This window comes from Pteropus vampyrus, unplaced genomic scaffold (genome assembly GCF_000151845.1).
Source record: "Pteropus vampyrus isolate Shadow unplaced genomic scaffold, Pvam_2.0 Scaffold1000004475, whole genome shotgun sequence".
Taxonomy (NCBI): domain Eukaryota; kingdom Metazoa; phylum Chordata; class Mammalia; order Chiroptera; family Pteropodidae; genus Pteropus; species Pteropus vampyrus.
The window spans coordinates 21,773-30,464 of NW_011918877.1; positions in this window are offsets into that span (position 1 = coordinate 21,773).

The window sequence follows — 8,692 nt, forward strand, 5'->3', positions numbered from 1 at the left end:
GGTAATGTATCAGGAAGCTGGTTACTGTCCTCGGCACCGCCGTCATCCCTCGCATGGCAGGGATACGAGGAACTGAAGCTGCCGGGGCAGAGGACACCCTCACCGACAGCACAGAGCCATCACCCGCTGCCTCCTCATCTCCACTGTCCACACAGACGTCGTCCTGCTTCGTCCTGCTTCATAGAAGGCACTGGTAGCACACCGACTGTCCGAGGAGTCTCAAGCACCGACTTTTCACTACTCAGGATCATCCAAGGATGTCACTAGACAGTTTGTTTTAGGGCAAACTTGCTTCTTCTGCAATATGTGCTCCTTAGTTAGTTGGGGTTAGGATGTCCTTTCTTTTATACAATGATGTTTACAGTGTTTAAAAACTAAAAGATTGGCAACCCTATGTAAAATGGTGCTCCTTTTCTGAGTGGGGAGATCAAGGGGGAGTGAGGAAAAGTTGATTCTTGACGTGGTGAGAGGTCGAGGTTAACTTGTCCAGAACCGCTTCCCTGCAGGCCGGACTCCCTACAGGCTTCGTGGACACTGCCCATAGCCAGGGCTTGAGACTGCCAAAGCCGGTGAGCGCTGCCCCGCAGTGGGGCTGTGGTCCCCGGAGCAGTACCTGCCGCAAACCCAAGCTCAGAATCAGCCCCGACCAGCAGGGAAGAGGCTGGTGATCCCCTCACCCCGAGTGCTTGTCTGATGGAGTAGGGCCTGCGAGTCACCGTGCTCTTTCCAGTGCCTGCCCACGCAGGACCTGGGCTCCTCTGATAGTGCAGCATGAAACAGCAGAGCCCGAGGTTCGCGCCCCTCTCCTGGACCCTGGGCCCCCACCGGATCCCTGTCGCTGGCCCAGAGAGCGAGAGGCAGTCGGGACTCTCAAATTTCCCACTGTCCCTGTCTCTGTGAACTTCCCCTGATAAACAAACCTCCAGGAACTCGGGGTTCATGTTGTCAGGGCATCCCCTTACGGTCATTCTACATACAAGTGTGAAAGACTGAGAATGACCCTGTGAAATTAATAGTTGAAAAGTTCACTCCAATGATATTTGAAGAAACTATATGAAGTAACTAAACAAACGTAAATGCATTTTCCTCTACTGTGTCCAAAGTACAACCCTTACATTCACTATAGAAAAATGAGAATGAGAAGGAGAAAGCTTCCAGACATGTGAAAGTTAAGATGCATACTTCTAAACAAATTGTGGTTAAAGAGAAATGTCAAGGAAAAGTTTTTTAAATGATAATTCTCCTCAAATCGATTTCTGCGTTCAACGCAGTCCCTATCACAACCTCGGCAGACATTTTTGGGGGCAGAAACTGATAAGCAGATCGTAAAATGTATTTGGAAATGCAAAAACTTAAAATAGCCCAGAAAAAAATATAAATCCAATGGCTTTCATTATCTGATTTCAAAATTTACTACAGTGTATCTCAATCTAGACAGTGGGATTCCGGCACAAAGGTAAGCTTGTATTATACATCGATGGCACAGAATTGGAAGTTCAGAAATAAAACCTTACTTTTTACTATCGACTGATTTTAACAAATTTCCCATAAAAATTCAGTGGGGTGGAGGAGGAGAATGATGGAAGTCGAGTCTTTTTTTCTAACCAAGAAATGGTGCTAGGTCAAATGGATACCCACGGGCAAAACAAAAACAAACAAAGAAACAAACCAACAAAAGACTTACATCGCATCACACAAAAAAGAACTTAAAATTGATCACAGACCTAAGTATAAAACCAATCCTTAGAATTTCTCAAAAAAAAAAAAATACAGGAGAAAATCTTATGACCCTTTAGTTATGACATCAAAAGGGCAATTTATACCAGGACAAATGGATCAATTGGACATCATCAAAATTAGAAAGTTTTGCTCTTCAACACCCACTGTTAAAAAAACCGGAAGACAAGCCACAGACTTGGAAAAAATACTTGCAAGTCGCACATCTGGTAAAGAAGCTATATCCAGAATACGATACAGCTTAACAAAAAGACAAAAAGCACACTTTTCAAATAGGCAAAAGTTTCGAACAGACATTTCACTAAAGAAGATATTGAGTGGCCATTAAGCAAATCAACACATAGTCAACGTCCTTCGTCATTACCAAAATGCAAATGAAAACGACAACGAGATAACACTTCACACTCCATAGAATGCCTATAATAAAAAAGGCAATTCCAAGTGTTGGCAATCCTGAGGAAAAAGTGAAAACGCCATACACTGGGCTGGAATGCAGAATGATACAGACCCTCTGGAAAGCAGTTTGGCAGTTTATCAAACGTCACAGGTAAACTTGCCAGCGGTTTCATTCCTGGGAAGCTACCCAAGAGAGGTGAAAACACATATCCACACAGAGACTTGCACAGGACTATTCACAGTAGGATTGTTTATAATAGCCCCAAACTGTAAACCATCCAAATGCCCATCAATGGGTAATCAAAATGTGGTACAACCATACATTGGGATAAAAAGGAACTACATGTTGGTATGTGCCACTGCGTGGATGAACTTCAAAAACATTCTGCTAAGTAAAAGAAGCCAGACTTGAAAGATTACCTATTGTGTGATTCCATTTACAGGAAACTCCCGGAAAACAGAAATTTAGAGAAACGTAAAGCAGATCAGTCATTATCTAGAGTGGGGGTGGGAGCAGAGAGTAATGCAAGTTTGATGATTGCTGCACAACACTAAAAATCAGATGAAAGTCATGAATTGTCCTTTGTAACGAGGGAATTTATGAGGATACATAAATTATATCTCAAGAAACCTTTATAAAAAGTTAATAAGAAATCTTATATTTAGTGTTCTATGGTTTAAGTTTACCACATGTCGTTTTGGGTCTCATACTGGCTCCTTTTTCTTATCTGGCTCTTTTCTATGTTTTGGTATGTAATTATGTTCTACACGCTTCCTTCACGGCATCGGCCGTTGCCTCCAGCCCTAAAGTACTCTAACCTATAGCTCCAACCCAGATACACTTCTCAAATTCCAAACCGGTACTTCTAAGTGTCTATTGGACAAATCCAGCTCAATAGTCCACGGATAGCTCAACCTGAAGTCATGTACTACGGTCCTCATTGCCTTCACCTCACCTTCACCCTCGATCCTGTCGTCGCTTTTACGAAATTGATGAATTCTTCTTCCAGTCTCTGTACTGAAATAGAAATTCTTCCTCACACTCGCACAATTTTACCAAACCCTAAATGTTTTTAAAAATTTATTGAAGCTCAAGTTCTTAACCAATAGGTAAGGCTGTGGTTCTTAGGTTTCTGCTTTCATCAATAACAGTAGTAGTTATTAAATTGATATTTTTAGTGTATACATGTGCAGTGCTATTTCCATTTCCCTCTTATCCCTACACTCGGCGGTGAATGAAACAATTTCCTGGTAGTCCGGAGTTTACAGTCCAGTGATGAAGACAAACGCGTAAGAAAATGAACGTGAGGCAAGAGATAGCATCTTATCTCCGGTACAAGAAATCCAGGACATTACCTCCTGGAGCAGACAATAGGAAACAGGTCTTTGAAATCTGGATGCTTCCCTCACTCTATAGAGAAATCGCAGATTGACCAATCTCTAGAAATGTTTACAATTTGGTGGTTGAAAATGACATGTTTTGACTTTCATTTTCTGGATAACTAATTAGATCCACCTTTTTTATTCCTGTTCGTGGGTTTTTCAATTTCCTCTTTCATGATTTACCTTTGTGTACCCTTTCCCATTTTTCCATGCATAGTCTACTGTCTTTTCTCATTAATTCTTAAGAGCGCTGATTACTCTGCAGTCCAGGCCATACCCCCACCTGGTCAAAGGCCAGGCAAAGTTGTGGTCAGGACCAGGTTCAAGGCAGAATCAAGGCCAGTGTCAGGTCTGGGTCAGGACTAGGTCGGGTGGCATTTGGGGGCAGGCTGAGGATCAGAGCTGGTCAGGGTGGGTTAGACTGGAGTAGAGCTGTGTGTGTGGAGGTGTCAGTGGGAGAGGTGGTAGGAGGGTGGAAGGGTTGAGGTAGACTCGGGGCTGAGTACTGGCCGGTGGGTTCCTGGCTGGGCTGAAACAGGGGTCACGGTAGGGTCAAGGCCCGCTGTTGCACAGGGTCAGGCAGAGGTCGGGCCCGGGTCAGTGGGCTTGGCGATGGGCCGGGAGACTCGTAGTAACCACCCAGGCGGAGGCCGGCTATGGTCCCTGCTCTGGCTGCTGCTGCTGCTACCGCTTTTGGCCGCCCAGGGTCCGGGAAGGTCCCCGACCGCAGCCACGCCCACCTCAGCTCTAGGTGAGACGTTGGAGGCGGCGTCCCCGCCTTCGGTTCGCAGCAGTTGGCCCCGGGAGCCCCAGGTGCATGGCCGCCATTGTGTGTGATGAACGTGCTACATTGTGGAGCTTGGGGCTAGTGCCTGGGGTCACCTGACTCCCATCGCCTCTCCCACCTCGCCTAGGAAGCCCAGAGACCACTCAGCACCGTGGGGCTCAGGCCACCCCCTCCACTCCCGGGCCACTTCAGGGTACTACCCCCACTCTCGACCTGGGGGTGGGGCTCCGGAACTGGGACTGAGTGGAGTAAGGCACCAGGACTGCTGAATGAGGGGCCCAAAATTGGGCCAGCGGTCTCTTTCCTCTCCCTGACACCCAAGCACAGGCAGACTTTGGACCAGGATCCACCTCTCAGTGGGAGTGGGTAAACACCGGCTCCCCGGCCCTCTCAGTTGTGAGCCCTAGAACCAGGGTCTGAAGTCCCAGCCCATTCCCTCTACTTCCAGAAATGTAGATTCCTGAGTCAGAGAGGAGTGACTTTCCCAAGGTCACACAGCACCAGATTCCTGCCTATAAACCTCTCTCCCTAAGATACTGGGGTATGGTGGAAGGGCACAGATACTCAGAAGCAAGGAGCATCGGTACCCTCTGAGACCTTCAGTTCTTTGATCTGCAGAGTAGGCGTGGGGTGTACTACTGAGGGAAATAAGGTCTGTGATATGCCCAGCCCTCGGCATGCCCACTCAGGGATTTCTTTCTCCCACGAGATGCTGCTGTGAGCTGCTATGGCCACCCTTGGTCCCCTTTGCCCCATCCTACCAGATCCCTGGGCCCTCAAGCGATAGGGCTTGCTCAGCTGTGGTCTGCCATCCAGACCTTGGTGCAGCCAGTGAAGGCAGAGTCTGGGCAGTTCTGCCATTTGGGCATGCCACTTGACCCTCGGCCTTGCTTTTCTCATGTGTGAGATGCAGGAGGGCCTCCCTGGTAGTGGTATTTGGGATACCACCGGTGTGTTTATCATATTCTGGGGGAGGGGTGTCTCCACAGTGTGTGGGAAGCCCAAGGTAATGAGCAAGATCTATGGTGGCCAGGATGTGGTGGCTGGACAGTGGCCATGGCAGGCCAGCCTACTGTACCGAAACTTGCACATCTGTGGAGCTGTCCTTATTGACGCACGCTGGCTGGTTACCACCGCCCACTGCTTTGTCAAGTGAGTCCTCCTTCGTGGGTCTCCAGCAGAGGGGCTGGGAGCAGAGAAGGACGTAGGGGAGAAGAAAAGGGTTGATGGGTGTCCTATGCCAGCTCCTCTGGGCTTTGCTCTGGGAGAGCCTGTGGCCTCCAAACACACGCCATCCCTGCCTTGGACTTGCATCCTCTCAACCTGGATAGTCCTACCCACTCACCTTCTCAGATCCCCCTCATCCTTCATCCTTAGCCCCTGTGCCTGTTCCCCAGGAGGTTGGCAGTGTCCGTCCTGGCCGCTGTCCAGTGTGGAATGGCTCTTCCCTGCCTCAGATCATGACTTCTCAATGTCCCTGCATTCCTGGGTGTCAGACTCTAGGTAGGAACCTGAAACTGCATGGAGAACCAGCGGCTGGGCAGTTCTCATCACTTCTCCAAAACCAAGTGCTGGGGAGGATTTGTGGTACCAGGACGCCTGGTTCGGAGGTGGGGCTCCCTGACATTAGAGAACGATGCGGTCACTTGGGAGTCTAACTCTGTCGGCCCTTCTGAGCTTGACTCAGTATCCAGCTTCTGAACAGATGAGGAGGGGACTGACGGAGCGGGGGCATCACAGCCTAGGTCAGGGAGTTAGAGCTCATGCACCAGCTGGCTTTGAGAGCCCAGAAACTGTGCCACACTCCATGTGAGTCCCTCTATGGCACAGGGGGTGGCAAGATCCTACCTCACCTGCCTCCATCTGGTTAGATGAGAATATGGGGTGAGAAGGGTGGATCCTGTGGGAGAGGGAGGGAGGTCAGGAGAGGGGCTGTGCTCCAGTAGGCATGGAGCGGGAGGTGCTTGCCAGAGCAGAGGGGTGTGGGCACTGTGAAAGTGGGGAAGGGCTTTCCAGGTGGATGAGCCACATGAACAAAGTCAAGAAGGTAGGAGGTTTCATGACAACCATTCAGGGAACAAGGTGAGATTTTGTCTCCTGCATTTATTTGCTCATTTCACAAACATTTTGTGAGTGCTTTTAACCAAGTGAACAGGCAGCCCTTGGTCAGGAAGGTATTAACAGAAAGAAGGGGTAGGAAAAGTGTTGGGGCCAGGAAATGGGTCATGGGGGCCTCGGGAAGGGTCAGGTTATAGCTAGGATTGAGCCAGAGCTCCTCTTGCAATACAATGAAAGGGCCTGATGTGATGGCCCCAGCAAGGACCCTTCTAAAAGTAAGATTCTCTGTTCCTTCAGTTCTAGTATGTAATGGGGAAGCCATGTTTCCTGAGGTTGTAAGTAGAATATCAATCAGCCTCAAGAAAGAATGGCTCCTGACAGGAAGGGATGACAAAAGCTGCCTGCATCGTGCGGCATGGAGGCATCCACAGGGGTGTGGGCAGTTAGACAAGGATACAGGGAGAGAGAGCCAGACCGCACCCAGATGGTGACAGTGAGCCCTTCGTCCTCCAGCAAATCTCATGCCCCAGAGGACTACCTGGTTATGTTGGGAAGCACTCAGCTGTACCAGCACACCCAGCACACCCAGAAGATATATGTAAGCCAGATTATCACTCACCCAGGAGTTCCAAGCCTTCGGGAATGACAAGCCATGTTGCAACTGCACCTGCCTGTGAACTCCACTTCCTACATCAGCACTGCCTGCCTCCCAACTGCTGGCATGCAGCTGCCCATTCACCGGTCCTGCTGGATAACCTGCCGGGGGATGCTCAGCGAGGACAGTGAGGGAATGTCGGAGGTGATGGTGCAAGAGAGCAGGGAGGTGGAGGAGGAGGAGCAGAAGGGAGGAGAGGGAGGAGAGGGAATGGAAAGAGGGAGGATTAGCTTCGTCTGAGGGGTTCCAGGCAAAGGGGTCAATGTTCTTGGCCCTGTGAGCCTCATTTCCAGAGGACTGGACCACTCTGGTTCTAGTTCTGAAAAGTGTGTGATTCTAAAGCATCAGTGTTCCCTAAGTTCAAGGCTCTGAACGTCTGGGGATCTTTGATTTTTGGAATCAAGAATCCGGGTTCTTTGATCTCCATGGTTCTTGAATTCAAGGCTTTAATCGCCCATGGATCTGAGATGATTTGATTCAATGTAAGGTCATGTTTGGGGCCTGAGCAATTCTAGGCCACTGCCAAACACTCCTTTTTCACATTGCCATGCAAGGTGCTTGGGAAAAGTGAAAAGAAAACACTTTGATGGCTTCTGACCTCTAAGCCTACATGACCAACTGAGAATGATTACAACTTAAGAAATTCTCTGAACCCCACTTTGGTCAACTATCTACATTATAGGCTCATTAGGTGAACAGAATAACAGGAAAAGGTGTGTTATTTTTTTAGATAGAAAAAAGAAATGTAGGGAAAGACTTATGGACAAGAGTATTTATTAAAGAAAGAAGTGTTTATGTTTTGGGTACATGCTCCTTTTATAAGTTAAGAGAAAAAATAATATATATTTGTAATTGGTTGCAGGCCCATAATTTGGTACAATGTTTCTCAAAAGATGTGCTACAGGCATTTTGGACAAACCATGTCTTCACTGGGTGGGAGATGTCAGCATCCCTGTTCCTTGTCTATTAAGTGTCAGAAACTCCCCCTAATCATAGGACAGTTAGTCCCACTAATCTCTCTCTCTCTCTCTCTCTCTCTCTCTCTCTCTCTCTCTCTCTCTCTCTCTCTCTCTCTCTCTCTCTCTCTCTCTCTCTCTCTCATGCATACACACAACACACACAGAAGCTGGTTCTTCCTTGAGGGCAGGGACTACAGCTTACTTGTTTTAAAATCACAGTCTGTGCCACAGGGACTGACACATGGTAGATACCCCACCCTGGTCCAATAGACCATCATGACCTCTAGATTTGTATACCAGATCCCTCCCTGAATGCTTTGTTTCAGTCCTGACACAGCTGTTTTTTTGCTTTAAAATGAGTCATACCACTTCCCCACCTAGTACCCTCAGTGCCTTCTTGTTTGTGCTTAGAAAAGAGTCCAAACTCCATACTTTGGCTATCAGACACTGTGTGACGTTGGCTCCCATCCTCTCTGCCTCATCTCCTACTGCATCCCTCATGCATGCCGCCCCTGCCACCAGGCATCCTTCCTGCCTTGAACTTGCTAAGTCCATCCTCGCCTCAGGTCCTTGACCTTGGCCATCCTTTCTACCCTGCTAGCTCTCCCCGCTAATCTTTGCAAGACTCATTCTTCTTTATATTTACAACTCAGCCGCTCCTCTGAGGAGTTTTACTTGATAATGTGAGCTAAAATAGGCAGCCCCTACTATCACATC